At 41.6% G+C, this 17,461-nt stretch overlaps 1 pseudogene; it reads right to left on the bottom strand.

Annotated features, from left to right (window-relative positions):
• Window positions 1-13,578: 13,578 nt before the first annotated feature.
• LOC100443860 (small ribosomal subunit protein uS7-like) lies at window positions 13,579-14,182 on the bottom strand (annotated as a pseudogene).
• Window positions 14,183-17,461: the final 3,279 nt, after the last annotated feature.

The raw sequence follows: 17,461 nt of genomic DNA, 5'->3' as shown, positions 1-17,461 counted from the left end.
TCTTTCTATGGGCACATCTGGGAATTGCCTTTGCCAGAGAGAGCTGTGTTGTTTTCTTGGCCCTGCACTCACTCTGGCTAAAGGTTAGTTGTTACCACCTGCTGCCTCTGGCCAGGCTTACATGAGACTGGGCTTCACTAAAGTTGAGGGTTGGGGGTTGGGGGCGAGGAGGAGGCAGGGGAAAATGGGCCAACGAGCTGACTCAGTCACACGTTATTTTTCTTGCCATCATGTCCTACAGCTATTCTAGTAAACCTCTTAATGGTTGCCATTTGTAAGCACATGGAACCCTTTAGCTTTATCTGGCATCCTAATTATCTTTATCACCGTTGCCTCTTTTGGCTTATGGCACATAAATGTCCCAAATTGTGGAATTTCCTATGGCTTAGCACAAGATGGGAAGGATAGGGCTCTTACATATGTGAAAGAATGAGGGGAAACAATCATAATTAATAACATTTATAAACTACTGACTGCCAAGAATTCATTCATATTATCCTCACAACAACCCTATGAAGTAGAAATTGTTATTATCCCCATTCTGCAGATGAGCAAATCGAGGCTAATGTAACACAGTCCATAAGCTGTAGAGGTGGGATTTGAATCCAGGTATATGTTGTGCCTGAGCCCATGCTTTTAATCACCCAGCTATATACTGCCTTCTGAAAGAGTGTCCATTGAAGTCTCATTTGTTGAACTATGCTAGAGTTGCCCCAGGTAAAGAAGTCCCACCAGCATGAATGCAAACATCAGAAACTCTAGCATTTTTTTTTGTATGCTGCCACCGTAATATATTGCATAGTTTCTTGTGCAATACATGTGTTAGTTCATTAGAAGGAGTTGAGAGGAACAGATTTTCCTCTAAGAAACAGTTGGTTAACTCATCTTTTCACAGGAACTAAACATTTCTGGTGTTTAGGACCAATGTAGAAGCAAAAGATGTACTTCACTGTGTGGGATCTCAAGTCATGAATCAGGATTAGAAGCTACTCCTAATTTGGGGGGAAATGTTTATAAACCAGAAAAACCAATGTTGGTGAAAGCTGAAATAGACTAGAGATGGAATTCCTCTCCTAAAGACTCACCCTTTGCATGGGAGGGGGGTTTTGGAATGGAATACTTTCCAAGGGCGCTGGTAGACAGAACTATTTTAGTGGGTACTGTTGTAGAAGCTACAACTACATGGTTGCTGAGGGGAACTTAAGCTAAAAGAGCAAAATTGGGTGATACTCATGGGGAAAGCCTTCCTTGAAGAGGTGACTTGAGATGGATATTGAAGAAAGCAAACAAAAATAAAGGAAATAAATGGGAAATCAGGATAAGGGGAATGGTATATGTGAAGACTTAGAGCTGTGTGTTTGAGATTAGTTTGGCATATTTGACTGGATTGTAGAATAAGAAGGGATTAAACAACAAACATTTATCAAGCACCTACTGTATATCAAGCATTGCACTAAACTTTGAGAATGCAAAGGAGAACCCAATGTGGTCCCAGGCAACCTTTGGGGTCCTCCTCATGCAGTAGGAGGGACCGAGGCACACATAAGCCCTCATGGTCCAATGGGTGCTGTGGTAGAGGAACGTACCTGAAGAAGTTGGAGAAGGCTTCATGGATGAAGGAGGCTTTAGAGGCATCTTGGGTGATGACGGGTTTCATCACAAGGAATAGTGGAGAGAGGGGCAGGATATTCCAAGCAGAGGGAGCAATATTTGTGTGACAGGGCCTACTGCATGTTCCAGAGGGTGAGACAATCATGGCTGGGTGCACCACAGGCAGCAGCAGAAGGCAAGTGGACGAGTGTTTGGAGTCAGCTATTCATAGCCCTATTGGCCAAGCTGAGGGTTTTGTTCTGTGAGCAAGAGGGAGCCACTGGAGCTTTTTATTAAGGCAGATGTGGGACAGACCAGGAAGACAGTACTTACCGCACCAGGGTGTGGAAGGATTGGAGGGAAGAGAGGCCAGCTGCATGCGGACCAATTGGGAGACCATCTCCAGGGTCTGGGCAAGAAGTGGAAGAGGCTCTGAACCACGACTGTGGCAGTGAGAGCCGAGAGGAGGGGATGACTCAGGGCACACGTCAATAGGTAGAAACCTCAGGGCTGGCTCTCATGGGGTCAAGGAGAGGGAAAAGATGACAAGGAGCCTGAGGTTCCAGCTTGGGTCCGTGGTGATACTGTCAACTGAGGCAGGGAACACAAGACTGTTAGTAGAGAGGGGGAGTGAGGGGAGACAGGTGATAAGGTCTGTTTGGACTTGTTGGGTTTGGGGTGCTAGATAGAGGACATGTCCAGCAAGAAACTGGGAATCTTGGCTTTAAGCCCACGTGAGACATGGGGCCTGGAAAGCCACCACAGTCAAGGGGTATTAGTTGACCTCATGGGACTGGATGGGGTTTCTCCTCTCCCATTTTACTCCTCCAGGGCAAAGGCTGGGGACAGAGTCAGGCGAGTCCCAGTATTTGAAGAGTGAGGTGGTAGCAGATGCCAGCCTGGAGTGAGAAGACACCCTTCTTCTGGCCCTTCCCAGAAACATCCCCTTCCCATCAGGATCATGGTCCTTGTTCCAGGGCTGCACTCAGGCCTGTGACAGAAGGAAAGGAGGGAGGGAGGAAGGAAGGGAGGGAGGGAGGAAGGGAGGGAGGGAGGAAGGAAGGCAGGAAGGAGGGAGGGAGGGAGAGAGGGAGGGAGGGAAGGAGGAAGGAGCTCTGTGCGCAGAACTCATGCCCACACAGGGGCCATGAAGCAAGGCGAGAACAGTCACTTCAGTTCTTGAGTTCTTTAGTGTGGGAATGTCTTCTAACAAAACCCAATAAATTAACGGTTGGGGATTTGGGGCAGCAAGGACAAAGACCACAACTCTACATTGACACCTGGAGCACTCAGTTCCAGCAACTGCATCTCCACTGCTGCAGAGCTGGGAACACATTCACGGCAGCATTTTTTCGAGCTCCTGTCTGTGCAAACCACAGCCAGTCTCCTAGGAGCCCTAACACTTTAATTAGACCTAGCAGGTCCCAGAACAAAATCCCATAATCCCATAAATCTAATGCAACAAGTTAGGCATGATAGTTTTAGTCACATTCTGAATGCAAGCAGCACTTATCCAGGATGGTAGGAAATGGCTTATATCCATAATTATAGGTGTTACTTTAACTGAGATTTGTTATAAACAGTCACCATTATCTGAGTTGGAGACATAGAAACTGAGAAAGTCTACACACACACACCCAACCTAGGCCATTTTAATGTCTTCTATATTTTGCTATATTTTCCTTGGACTGAGAGTGAGTGCTGGGACTGGACTACCTAGGGTTTAGCACAGGATACAGCTACCCTGAGGCCTCTTCCTTACCACCTCTTTTTGTCCCTTTAGGAGTAAGTCCCTTGGCACCCTCTTCTTAGATGCAATCTGAAGACAGCCCAGAAATTCTGGCAATGCTTGGGAAAACTACCCTGGGAGCAGTAGCTGTTTAACCTCCAGGGACCCAGTTATTCCCCAAGTTCCCACAGACACAAACCTAGGTTGTTTCTTCAGAAATGCTGCCCCTGAGGCATTTCTGTCTTACTTTAGGTCATGAATAACTAGGCATCAAGTGTGAGGAATGGGAGGAAACCCAGGAGCAGCTACTAAAATTTTGCTCTCAGGCCCAAGAGTGCTAAAAGTTGGCCTTTCATGGTGCTTAAGGTAATCATCAGAAAATGAGCTGTATCTTCTCTGAGGTTCCCAAAAGCTTGCAAGGCACCTCCAGGAAACTCTAGCTTAGCCTTAGCCCTTGATGTTTAACACTGACGTGTGAAACTTGACCTAACTTTGTTTTCAGAACACTAACCAAGATGGCTTTGGTCTCCCAGTGATTTATTGGTTAAGTCCTTGGAGTTCCAAAGCCAATCGCTTAGAACTTCTTCAGGGAAGTAGGACAGATCCCAGTTAACTCCAAGTTTCAAGAACCTCTTGCCTTGCATGGGCTTTTATGATATAGTCAGCCAGTATCCCTGACCCATAGGATTTATTTCTGTTTTCTCTTCTGAATCCACCAAGTGAGTGGTTATGAGTAGGTGCAGTCTCAGCTAATTCCCAGGTCGGGCAAATCTGACCCATAGGATCACATAAGTCTGAGGAGCCTCTCTTCCAGTCCCTGCTAAAATGATCTTCAATGCCCTCTAGTTGCCAGAGGCTAGGAAATGAGTTATTGTGGACACTCTTGCTCCACAATTACTGGGACCCGAGAACTCCTAGAATCTTCTCTTATGGGCTCTTGGTTCCTCTGGTTCACAGAGGCAGCTTTTCCAAGAGGCCCTTGAGTGCTGGCTCAGAAGGGGAGGGTTCTCTCAGCTAGGGAGCACAGCACCAGTTTTGGGGCTCTCACCAGCAAAGAAGGCCCCTTGGGCCATGTCAGAGCCAAGGTAGGATCCCCAAGCCCAGTGGAGTGATTCCTACTCCAGCTATACATAAGGACACCCAGGAGAGGGACACCAGAGTCAGGGTCTTTCCCTGAGGGAGATGAGTTACTTGCCCACTGACACTGTTGAGTAAATTTCTCCTCCTTGCCCTTTATGTCTCCTATGCAATGGCCAGCCATAGCCCCTATGCTGCTTTCAAAGCTAATTATGAGTGTCAGTTTGACACCAGAACAAAGAGTTAACAAGACAATTAGTTTCTGATTATACTAGAGCCAGTGGCCACTCTACCTGAATGGCCTGGGGTCTCAGGAATGCCAGTATCTCAGGGAACAGGTCTGGTGATGGATACCCTTGCAACTCCCTAGGAGAGCTTAAAGGATTACTCTGGAGCCTTTCATCCTGTCCCCATAACTAGTCCAGGAGCCAGAATTTATAAGAACAGTTCTTATCTGGAGGATCTTCAGAGTTTACAGCCAGGGCTGGCAGCCAGCTGAGATCAACTTGACACCCAACCTGGGAAGCCCTGAAGCTAAAATAAAAGAAACAGTTCCAGTTGTGGCCATTGTTAGGCTAAGTGGTGAACAAACTAGCCAAAGGAAACAAGTGGTATCATCTTACAAATAAAAGAATTTATGCTTATGGTCCCAGCCTCTGGAGTCAAATAGACTTGGGTTTGAGTTCAAGCTCTGCCACTTTCTAGCTTTGTAACTCATGGCAAGCCACACAACCTCTCTGAGCCTTAGTTTCCTCATGAATAAAATGGAGACTACTGATGTACTTCCTTCACAGGGTTAATGTGAGTATTAAATGAGTCCTTGCATGCTAAGCCTTTAACACAGAACTTGACTGTAACAAGACTCCTGAAATAAGGCATAGTGTTGTTATCACGAATCTTGTTAGCCTGCTCACTGGGATATAGCGGAAAAGGAAAAGGCCAGGGGCCAACTACTAAACAGGCCAAACTGCTTGACAGTCATGCCTGATCAGGCCACCGTGGAGATTTCCAGATACTGTTAGTGATGAAGTCCTTGTTTTCTCTTATAGTCCATGTGACCTGAGTTGCAGGTGCCTCCAGAATTGTAGAATATGTAGAATACTCATTTATGTGCTTTATTCCTACCCTGATATCACTGAATGTTGTCACTTGTAGTCCAAGGGCCTTTCCTCCAAACCCAGGCTCCTGTTTTCTCTCTTAGCCCGTGTGACCTGAGGTGTGGGTGGCTGCCTCTAGGACTGATAAGATATAAGATAGTATAAGCACTATTTTCCAAGTGAAAGGACAGAATAGTTGGGTGGCACAAGCCAAGAATGATTCAGTGACATTTCCTGACCAGGCCTGGCTTGTCGTTAAGGAATTTCTTCAGAAGTAACTAGGCAGCCTTAAAAATACAGATTCCTTGGCTTATCCTCAAAGACTCTGCTTCAACGAGTCTGGAGTAGAATTCAGGATTGAATAAACTCCCAAGAGGAATCTGATGCACAGCCATGCTTGAGAACAGTTAAATTGTATAAATGCCTCTCTGAAAAAAAATAAGTCTCACACTTCAGTGAGCATTGGATTTGCTTGGTGGGGTGGGATTTGTTAAGATACAGATTTCTGGACTCATCCACTAGATCTTCTGATCTGGTAGTTCCAGGGTAGGTCTCAGACATCTGAATTTTTAACCAGTGCCTTCAGGTAACTTAGGTCTAGGGGAAATAATTGCTTCCTTTGTGATCATTCCTGGCTAGTACAACCCAAAGATTTTCCAGAGATTTTCTCATTCTTGCCATAATAAAAAAAATGGTAAACAAAAGTATTTTATTTTAGATCATTATATTATTGAAGATTGCATTAGCTATCTATTGCTTCAAAGCAAATTACCCCAAAATCAGTAGCTTAAGACAACATTTACTATCTCATGGTATCTGTGGGTCAGCAACTTGAGCATGGTGTAGTTGGATGTCTCTGGCTTAGGGTCTCTCAGAAGGCTGCAATCAAGGTGCAGTGCATGGTCTGTGGTCTCATCTGAAGGCTCAGCTTGGGGAAGTATCTGCTTCCAAACTCACTTCTGTGGTAGCTAGAAGGATTCAGTCCTCTCTGGCCGTTGGCCAGAGACATCAGTTCCTTGCCATGTGGACCTCTCCATAGGGCAGCTCACAGCTCATAAAATGGCAGTTGACTTCCTTCAGAGTGAGCAAAGGAGAGAGAAAAAGAAAGCAAGGGAGAAATCATAACTTAGTCTCAAAAGTGTAGTCCCATTACTTTTACCATATTCTGTTAGTTAGGAGCAAGTAACTAGATTTAGCCCACATGCGTGGGGTTGGGATTACACAAGGGCCTAAATACCAGGAGGTGGGAATCACTGGGGGCAATCTCAGAGGCTTCCTACCACAATGCTAACATTTTAAAAATATATTTTAATGCAATTTTTAATATTATTTAAAATATAGGAAAAATTGATTTATCTTATTTGAGTGATGCACACTGTTTGAAGTATGCAAAATGAACATAATTTTTGACAACTATAAACATAATATTACAGTATGTTTTATTTGGAGACTGAATGTATATTAAAATGTCAAAAGCAGTTATGTATTATGGCATCAAAACTAGACAAAAACTGCTTTCATGTCATGCTGTTTGAAATTGTTGCATTTTGTATTGTAAAGATAAGTTCACATATTTACATAATTTTAATATTTTGTTTCTAAATGAAGACATTAGAAGAAAATACTATTTCTCCAGACTTTCTTCACCAATAACATAGCAAATGTGTTTATTCTTTTTTCCCCAAGAAATGTACAGCCAAATTAGATATAATTGTTACTATACCTTTAGTTTTGTCATTGATGTTTAAAGTATGAGAGATAGCTTAATGTACTATATAATTTTTTAAATCAGATTGTTATCACTTAGGAATCTCATAAACAGCAGTTTCAGACAATATATTGGTTTGCTAGGGCTTCCATAACAAAGTACCACAGACTGAGTGGCTTAAACAACAGACATTTATTTTCTCACAATTCTGGAGACTAGATGCCAAGATCAAGGAGTTGGCAGGATTGGTTTCTTCTGTGGCCTCTCTCCTTGGCTTGGAGATGGTTGTCTTCTCCCTGTGTCTTCATGGTCTTCTCTCTGTGTGTGTCTGTGTTCAAATTTCCTCCTCTTATAAGGACAGCAGTCATAGTGGATTAGGCCTGCCCTAATGACCTCATTTTAACTTAATTACCTCTTAAAAGACCTTATCTCTAAACACAGACACATTCGGAAGTACTTGAAGTTAGGACTTCAACATATGCATTTGTTGTGGGGTAGGGAACACAATTCAGCTCATACAAAAACGAATTTTCAGAATCACTATCATTCTTATCATCCTTATTCACTTGCATTTCAACAGCAGTCTTGTGTTTCTTGTCTTTAGCCAACAATCCACTGTGGGCATAAATGAAAGAATACATGACTAGAAATTTAAAAAATGCATAACTGTATGATTATCAAATCGCCAGGCTAGCCTGCAATAACTAAGTGATAAAACAAGCAGAATAATAGGAGTTTGAACATGGTAGTCCAAGATCCACTAACTGCCAGATGGTCAACTCTTGAGCACCATGAACCTCACTCTGAAATACGAGAGGAAGATTAGCAGTAAAGCAGAATAAGGCACCAGAGCCCGCAAGTACATAGCTCCTCAAGAAACCCAAAAGCCTCCCAATTTAAATTGCTACGAAAGTCTCCACCTACTTCCACCTTCTTCTACAATTAAACTTGTTTTGCTCCAAACATTAGCATTAGAGAAAAAAATAATTATTCAATTTATTTCTGCTTCATTTAATTATTGGTTTTGCTACAACCATTTTCTGCTATTTTCTTTGGCCAAGATTTCAGTATTTCATCAACATTAAAGGTTAGAGAAACTCTTGCAGGTTGGACTTGGAACCTAGTCAACATTTACACTATTGATCCTTGGGGAAATGGAATCTGAGTTCAAAGAACTGACTTACAAACACATTTTTAGAACTGACTCTATTTGTAAGCTTGGAACTACTTATGTCCTGTATGAGAATTCTCAATTTGAAAAAGAATAGGAAGACAGTAAAACACATTTAACACTAAAATTCTACTAAGCGTGGCTGATTCTTTCTTCAAGGGCTCCAAAAGCCCTTCAGGGTCTTGCTCTGTAATGAGCAGAAATTAAAGTGGTGGAGAAGTCATAGGAAACTGGGCTAATCTCAGCACTTTCCTCGAAGTGGGTAACCTCTCTGCCTGAAATGGGCCGAACTTGGTCCCAGAATTTCACAACCATTTCAGTAATTCTACTTTTCCCTAACCAAGAGAGAGACAATCAAGTTCATGTCAATGCTCACTTGAGTTCATTGAGAGCACTTTTCTGGCTTCGGGAGAAGATACAAAAAATTCAGTCAAGACATAGTTTCTGCTCAATATGACAACATTTATAAGTAGGGTTAGATTTTACAAGCAAGGTTTATACCTTTGTGTCTTCTAGCTTTTATTCAGTTGTATTTTGGGAGACCTAGGATCTATTTCTTTGTTGATTTTTCTTTTTTTTATTGTTTGTTATCATTATGATCCATAGTAGGCAAAGTAAAGTCACATTTTGGTAGTTTGGGGAGGCTCATATCCCAAATGGCAAAACCAGCTTCCCAGCTCATTAGCTGAAGGTTTTCTCAGATGATCCCCACTGCTAGAATGTTTTCTCTGTGCTCCATTAATTCTCCAGTGCATCTGTGTTCTGCACTGGATGGGTACAGGACACTATTTGCTGGGTACAATACGTTATTTTATTCAATTGCCAAATATGCAGAGATAGAACAAGATTACAATAATTGAGGTCTTAGGCAATGTGGGAGGTGTAGCGAATATGGTGCAGACTGCATTGTCCAACAGACAAAAAGAAAGCAAAATCGGGCATGTTGGGGAGCATATTTCAGAGCAGAGCCAAGAAAGGCAACTCCCTTCCTAGAAGCTCTGAATCCGTGGCAACTTTGGTTATTTAGTCATATTTTCTGGAATACACTGTTTAATGATGATGTAAATTCAATGGTTCTGTGGAGGTGGTGTCTCAGGAAACTTGAAATCTGAATCCTAACCCTGTAAGATAAAGCAGAATTGATTTGAGAGAGGTGTAGGGAAAAGGAATGGCAATAGATAGGGTAAAGAACACAAAGAAGGAAAAAATAGAGAAAATCATGAAGCAACATGAGGCATGACAACAAAGAATTTAGTCATTCTTTTTGATTAAATAAACATTTAATAGAACTTTTACGTCAGAAATTTCTTAAGCCACTGGAATCGGAAATGGCCTTTCCTTTTTCCCCAGGCCGGATGTTGCATGGTGATCCAAATTAGAAGGTTTTATGATTGTGTTTTAATTGAAAATGTAGCTGTCTTGATCTCTTTTAAATCTTTCTCAAGCATCCAGTTACAAAGAGACAATCTAAGTAATGTAGATTTAAAGTAAAATATGAAAATAATTTGCTGAATAATTAACAGAACTTCAAATGACTTTTCCCAGAAGTTCCTCAGTGCAGGCTATGAAAGATTATTTTCTGCATCAAAGTTATCCATGTAAACTACCAGTGCTAATCCGTAGCTGGAGTTTTTCAGCTCTTGTGTAGTTCCTATAGATCTGGCCTGGTAATCTCCAAGGTTGTAACTACTGGTGCGTTGTTAGTTCTTCATTAGGTCATCTTGTATTTTCATCCCAGTCTAAGTAGAGAATCCAAGTCTAAAACAAGAACTATTTTCTTTCAAAAGTTTGACCTGAATTTGACCCAGGAAATGTGTGTGCACGTGTGCGTGCTTTCAGCAGCCAGAGTTGTAAGGGTAAACACAGATAAAATATGTAACATCTTGATTTGAGTCAAAAAAACAAACATCACAGCTGCAGTTTAAAGAATTATCTCTCAGTTCCAGTTTAGAGCTTAAATATTGGGCTGTATTTTCAAAATGCACCCAGAAACTGGGAGAAAAAAATCATGTATTTTACCACTAGTGGGCGCCAGAGACACGATAAGAAACCACAGTTGAATTTTTAAAAATAGCTTTCCTTCTACCATGAAGAAATGAAAAGTATTAATTTTGATAATTTGGGCTACCTCCAACTTTTATACTTTTCCAGTTTGGATGATATAGCTAAGGCTCAACTGGGTAACTTTTTTTGTAATTTAAACATTTATTTTAGATTTCGAGAGTACACGTTTGTTGTGGGTTTATTGTATGATGATGAGGTTTGGGGTTTGAATGATCTTGTCACCCAGGTAGTGAGCATAGTACCCAACAGGCAGTTTTTTAGCTCCTGCCCCCATCCTCTCTCTCTGCCTTCTCTAGTAGATCCCAGTGTCTAATGTTGCCATCTTTATATCCGTGTGTACCCAATGTTTAGCTCCCACTTATAAGTGAAACATGACAGTATTTGGTTTTCTGTTCCTGCCTTAATTTGCTAAGGATAATGGCCTCCAGCTGCATCCATATTGCTGCAAAGGACATGGTTTCATTCTTTTTTATGGTTGTATAATATTCCATGGTGTATAGATACCACATTTTCTTTATCCAATGATTGGGTACCTTTTGCTTGCCATACCTCAAATAGAAAGGATTGGTTTCATTTCCTAGAGAGATAAGAGGAATAAGGAAAACTGCTCATCAATTTTCTGGTGCTTACTATGCACCAAGCACTGTGAGAAGTGATTGTCATGCCATATCTCATTTAGTCTTTACAAGAATTTTAGAGAGTGGATGCTATTACTGTCTCCATTTACCAGATGCGAAAATTGAGGCATAGAAGTTAAGTAACTACCTTACGGTGACAGGAAGTGGTAGAATTGAGATTCAAACCCAGGACCATTTGACACCACAGTCCAGAGTTGTATTGGAAACCACACCACCTATATGCTCTCTTTATTCTACAAATTTTCGACTCATTTGGAGAATAGGAAATGTTATCCAAATTGTGTGTGACTAGGCCTTTAATCAAAATCCAACTGTCTCAATGCATAGTTCTAGTTTGCAATTAAATAGAAGGAAAGAAAAAACTCAAACAAATAAACAAAGCAGAATTTAAGATTTTTGGATGTGGGAAGTCTTGGGAAAAAAAAAACTCCCCAGGTACACTTCTAGACGTGGAGAAGATCATAGGAGATCCTTAAGCTGTTTTTTCAGATTTCATTTCCTTAACCTGAGAGTTCAAAGTTTTGGTTGCTTAGCTATCAGGGAAAGTCAGTGTCTTCAGCCTTGCAAATAGAAGTATCAGCACCTTTGCAAAGTTGGAGAAAACTCTATCAAGTCTGAGACATCAAGGTTTCATGTGCTTTACAAAACAAAACCAAGTCATTTATTTGTATTGTAGCCCATTTCACTTCTGGGCTAAATGTCAGAAGGACAAAGGCACAATTGTCTTTCTTGACTTACAAGAATAAAGGAAATGATAGTAAAGCTCTCAATTTGTGTGTGTGAATAGAAGATAGTAAGTAGCCCTAATGATCTAAAATGGCTGAAAGCCAAAGACTTACACGATTTCCAACACTATAGAGCCAGTTGACCTTCCTGATTAAATAAACATAGTTTTCTACAGCTAATATTATAACTACTTTCCACTTTTACGTTTTTTTAGTACATACTATATAACAGGGAGTTTAAATAGTGACATTTGGCTGGGCAAGATGGCTCATGCCTGTAATCCCAGCACTTTGGGAAGCCAAGGCAGGAGGTTTGCTTGAGCCCAGGAGTTCAAGACCAGCCTGGGCAACATGGTGAGACCCCATTTCTACAAAAAATTGAAAAAAAAAAAAAGCTAGGCATGATGTTGTACACCTGTATTCTCAGGTGCTCGGAAGACTGAAGTGGGAGGATCACTTGAACCCAGGAGATTGAGGCTGCAGCGAGTGGTGTTCATGCCACTGACTCCACCCTGGGCAACAGAGTAAGACTCTGTCTAAATAAATAAATGCCACTATATGTTTCAAGTAGTGTGCTAAGAGCTTTATTTGAATTATATTATATAAACTCCACAAGACACTATTCAGCAGTTACTACTCTTACTAAAGTAATAAATGCATATAGTTGAACAGATAGTACCCCAAAGTCCTATGTTGAAAAAAAAAACAACAGCTACCTCCACCCTCCCAATCCCTGTTTCCCACTTCTAAGAGACAACCATTCTTATCTCTCTTGGTTGGTTTATGGTTTTGCTTTGGTATGCAACTCTAAATTCTGGAATTATAGCTTATGTTGCTATTTGCTGATATATAAATTTTAAGTGGTTTTTAAAAATTCACTTCTTATATGGGATATGATGATTTAGCTTCCTTCTAATCCTTTCCCTTCCTTACATACACACAGTTCTCTAGTTTTTCTTAGAATTAATGATGATTTTCTTTTTCACTAGCTTAGTTTTGTGCACCTATTAGTACTAACTCAACCCCAGACTTTCCAAAAGGACTCTAAAATGCTTCTCAATATGGCCAACATATCAAGTAATTTGTTGGTTCTATCTTTTTTCCTGGATACATCTTTCCAGACCCTTCCATCTACCTATCCCTTACCCACAGCACAGCTTTCTTCCTGGGCTTTCCTTTCACCTCCATCCTGGGAATTTTCTTTATCATTCTCTTGTGTTCAACCTTCTACTTCCTGGACCCTATATATTCCTTTGGCCACTCCCTTGTCTTGGTAGAGCACGTATTCTGGTGGCTTCCTGGGAAATGGTTAGTGAGAGGTACATTTTTGGAGACATTATCCCCAGCATTCTGAAATTTCACAATAATGTGTCTCTATGTGTCATATAGTCATTGTACTAAATACATAGTTGGCCCTTTAGTCTGTAAACTCATTTCCTTCTGTTTGGGGGGAAATTTCTTTTATTATGTCTTTGATTATTTCTTCCCCTCTGTTTTTCTGTTGTCTCTCTGGGCATTCCTAATGGATATTGGTTCTCTAATTCTCCTATTCTTTTTCTCTTTTCCCCAACTCTTTGCACTTTTGTTTTACATTCTTAGAGATTAGTTAAAAATATATCCATAGATACATAATAAGTAAACTTTTAATTTTAAAAAATTTCTATTCAAGCAGTTTGAGTTTTTAGGAGCTCATTTTTTTTTCTTTTCTTCTCTTTTTTTTTTTTTTTTTGTGGGGCCACCCTGAAAGGCAGACAGGTTTATTGGGTTACAGCCAGGAAATCAGCAGTTGGACTTGGCCATGAGCTCCAGGTTGTTCTTCTCAATGGCATAGGAGTTGGAAGAGTTCTTGGCAGTGCTGATGAGCTTATCAGTCAGGTATTCAGTGATGGTCTTGATATTCTGGAAGGCAGCCTCACTGGTACCTGTGTACAGCAGCCAGATGGCTTGATTCACGTGACACAGTGGAGACATGTCCACATCCTGCTGTCTCAGTCTCAGCTTGCTCGATATATGTGGAGTCCTTCCAGGGCCACTTTTGATTATGGCATTCACCAGAACCTGCAGAGGGTTCTTGCCCATAAGCAGGTGGATGATCTTGAAGGCATGCTTGACAAGGCACAGTCATGAGCTTCTTGCTGTTGTGGCCATGCATCATCATTGAGTTAGTGAAGTGCTCCATGATGGGACATCACACTTTGTGGATGTAATTGGCGGCATACAGCCCTATGCTGTGAGGCAGGTACTTGGTATACTTCTCCTTCACTGCAATGTAATCCTGAAGGGAAATGTCACTGATCTGTGCATCATCAGTGCTCCACTTCCCAAAGAACTTGATGTCAGGGGTTTCTGCCACCACTGGTGCTTCTGTCTCTCACTTGGTCATCTTGAGGGCACAGCCTGAGCATCTCTGTTTCTCAGTGTGGACCATGCACCACCCTGACACAGACAGAATTCATTCCTATTCTTAGAATGTTTCTTTTTATTTCTAGCATCCATGTTTCGTGGACATGATGTATCTATGCATCTCTCTGAAAATGTTAATTATAGGGATTTTATGGCTTCCTCTCCTCCCTACATTATTTCTGTTTCTTCCAAGTTCCTTTTTTCAATGTGTGCTTCATATTCTTTTATTCTATTAAAGACTTTTCCCCAATGCTTGACTATTCTTAATTATTCATTTGTATTTAGGAGTGTGGAAACTGAAAATCTGTGTGTGGGGAGATGCGGGGCGGGGGGCAATTATTGATTGATTAGCCTTATGTCCTTAGGTGGACCTGGCCACTTCATTGGCAGACCCTACAATTATTAGTATCTATGGGCCTTTTCTCTTAAGCCAACCAAATTTCCCAGAGAGGAAGCTTCCAATTTCCTGCCTGGGGGACATAATTCTGACTGCCAGAATTAAGGATGTTGGTGAGAAAGGTAAGTGGAAAGGTATGATAAGTATCATCCATGTCCTCAACTGAGCCTGGAAACTTTACTTAAAAATCCTCCTCTTTATTATCATAATTGTAATAATAACCAACATTTATTGAGGGCTTATTTCACCAAACACAAGATTTCTATACAAGTATGTTCTTTTTTTTTCTTTTTTTGGTACTCTTTACAACCAACCCCCAGTAAGCATGTTCTTTTTTTTTTTTTTTTTTTCTTTAGAGACAGAGTCTCGCTCTGTCACCCAGGCTGGAGTGCGTGGCCTGATCTCAGCTCACTGCAAACTCCGCCTCCTGGGTTCACGCCATTCTCCTGCCTCAGCCTCCAGAGTAGTTGGGACTACAGGTGCCCACCACCACGCCTGGCTAATTTTTGTATTTTTAGTAGAGACGGGGTTTCACCATGTTAGCCAGGATGGTCTCGATCTCCTGACCTTGTGATCCGCACACCTTGACCTCCCAAAGTGCTGGGATTACAGGCATGAGCCACTGCACCTGGCCCCAGTAAGTATGTTCTTTACATCATTCTTTAACATAGTAAAAGACTGGAAATAATCTAATGTCCAAAATGAGAGATTGATTCCAAAAGTCATGGTGCATTGATACAATGAAATGGTAGGCAGCCATTAAAAGCAATCTAATAGCCCCAGTTATCAGGGCCAGCCACTTCCCATAGCTACTTAAAAAGGTCCCATTTCAGCTGAACTGACCCCTATCATCACCTCCACCCCAGCTACCCACCAAGAGTTGGCCTGAAAAGAGAATAGAGGTTGCCTTTTGAAAACTGCAATGATGGTGAAGAGAAACCTATTCCTATCCCTACTACTCCTCTTCTTGGTGAAAGAGAGGCAATGGTGTGCTGGTAAATGTTTAACAACTCACTGGAGGTATCTCTGTTGTGTAAACACTCCCACCATGGCCAATTTCAAGCTACCAATGTGACATCCATCAACTGGCTAACACATTTTCAGAAAATTTAACAATTGGCTTTCATGAGCTGGGATGAGCTGGTTCCAGTGCACCACTAGAGAGAGGCCTCAGAGAACAGCAGTGGTTAGACTTCTGCTTAATCACCAATCCTGCTTTGCAGACTAGGCCTAGAGCCACTGGAAATGGGTCAAGAACTCTGGAATAGGGTGATGGAGTTGCCAGGTAAGTAGGAAGCAAAAAATATTTTCCTTGAATTTCTGGTGTCCAAGAGGTATGGAAACAAGGGCCCTGGAGGAGATTGGGAGCTATGGGTTTTCCAGCCCTACCCTACTCCCAAGAAAAATACACACAGCAGGAAGTCAAGAGGCACAAGCTTCAGAGAAATGCAGAGAGAGGCCAGCAGCTAGAAGATGCAAGGGACAGCCAGTGCTTAGGGGTGCTGCTTAGCACTGATCTCCATAGTGGGCCCAATTGCAGATTTGATGAGAGGAGGTGGCAAATGATAGCCTTTGCAGTGGTGAATTATTTTCTTTCTTTCTCTGACCCCAACACCAGAAGTACACATGTACCACAAAGGGAGTGGGACAAAAAGCACAGAGAGGGAGTGAGGAGGAGGAGAACTTTGAATCAAATAAGAGATTAAAGTTGCAAAACAAAAGGAACAAAGTCTTCAGAACCAGAATGGGCCAGTTTTAATAACCAGAAGTTACTGCACTATTATGAATCAGATTGAGATGGCTCTGGGGAGCTTGCCACCCCAAGGGGGAAGAAAGCATGAAAAGGCATAGTTGGAATTTTGGAAAAATTAAAACCATTAAGTGGTACATGGAGATAATCTTGTAGTGGTTGAATGTATAGTTACTTAACATTTTCCTCTTTGTGCTTTTTTTGTGTTTGCTTATTTTTGCACAACTAACATGTACAAAGTAGTAATTTTTTTTTAGCTTAAGGATCCATGTTACTGATGGGGACAAAGATGGCATCAGGGACAGACAAGAAGACCTAAAGTTAATAAAAATCCATTTTCTAGTGAATATAAAGTTCCTGGTAACACAAGGTGCTGGGAAGGAGGCTGGCTTCAAAAGTCCCAGGGGGCAGGCTAGGCTTGGTGGCTCATGCCTGTAAATCCCAGCACTTTTGGTGGCTGAGGCGGGAGGATTACCTGAGGTCAGGAGTTCGAGACCAGCCTGGCCAACATGGTGAAACCCCATTTCTACTAAAAATATAAAAATTAGCCAGGCATGGTGGTGGGCACCTGTAATCCTAGCTACTAAAGAGGTTGAGGCAGGATAATCATTTGAACTCAGGAGGTGAAGGTTGCAGGAAGCAGAGATCGTGCCATTGCACTCCAGCCTGAGCAAAAAGAACAAGACCATGTCTTCAAAAAAAAAAAAAAAAAAAAAAAAACAGTCCCAGGGGGCATTTATGAAGAGCAAGGACCCCCTCCTGGAAGGAGAAAGTACCTGGATCACAAGAAGGCGCTCTTTAATAGCTCTAATCCAAGGATGGAGGTCCCCTCCTCCTAGTCATTCCTTAAGGGCTTCAGAGACGGTGTTTCTGATAAGTAGAACATTACATCATTAAACGGGCAATTAGGTCTTCAAAGCAGCTTGAAGTAAGACGCAAAGGCCTCATGGCCTGTTGAATTTATTACATCACTGGAGAGGCAACATTTGATCTGAAAAGTATAAAAAATTTTTCTGTGATTTATACATTATCCAGAAACCTCTTGACTTCCTGGAATTCTTAATATAAATTCTATTTTCTCAGCAGCAATATTCTGGCATTGCTGCTAGCGG

This window comes from Pongo abelii, chromosome X (genome assembly GCF_028885655.2).
Source record: "Pongo abelii isolate AG06213 chromosome X, NHGRI_mPonAbe1-v2.0_pri, whole genome shotgun sequence".
NCBI classification, from domain to species: domain Eukaryota; kingdom Metazoa; phylum Chordata; class Mammalia; order Primates; family Hominidae; genus Pongo; species Pongo abelii.
Note: the sequence above shows the minus strand (reverse complement) of the source record. Positions and strands in the feature narration are given on the sequence as shown.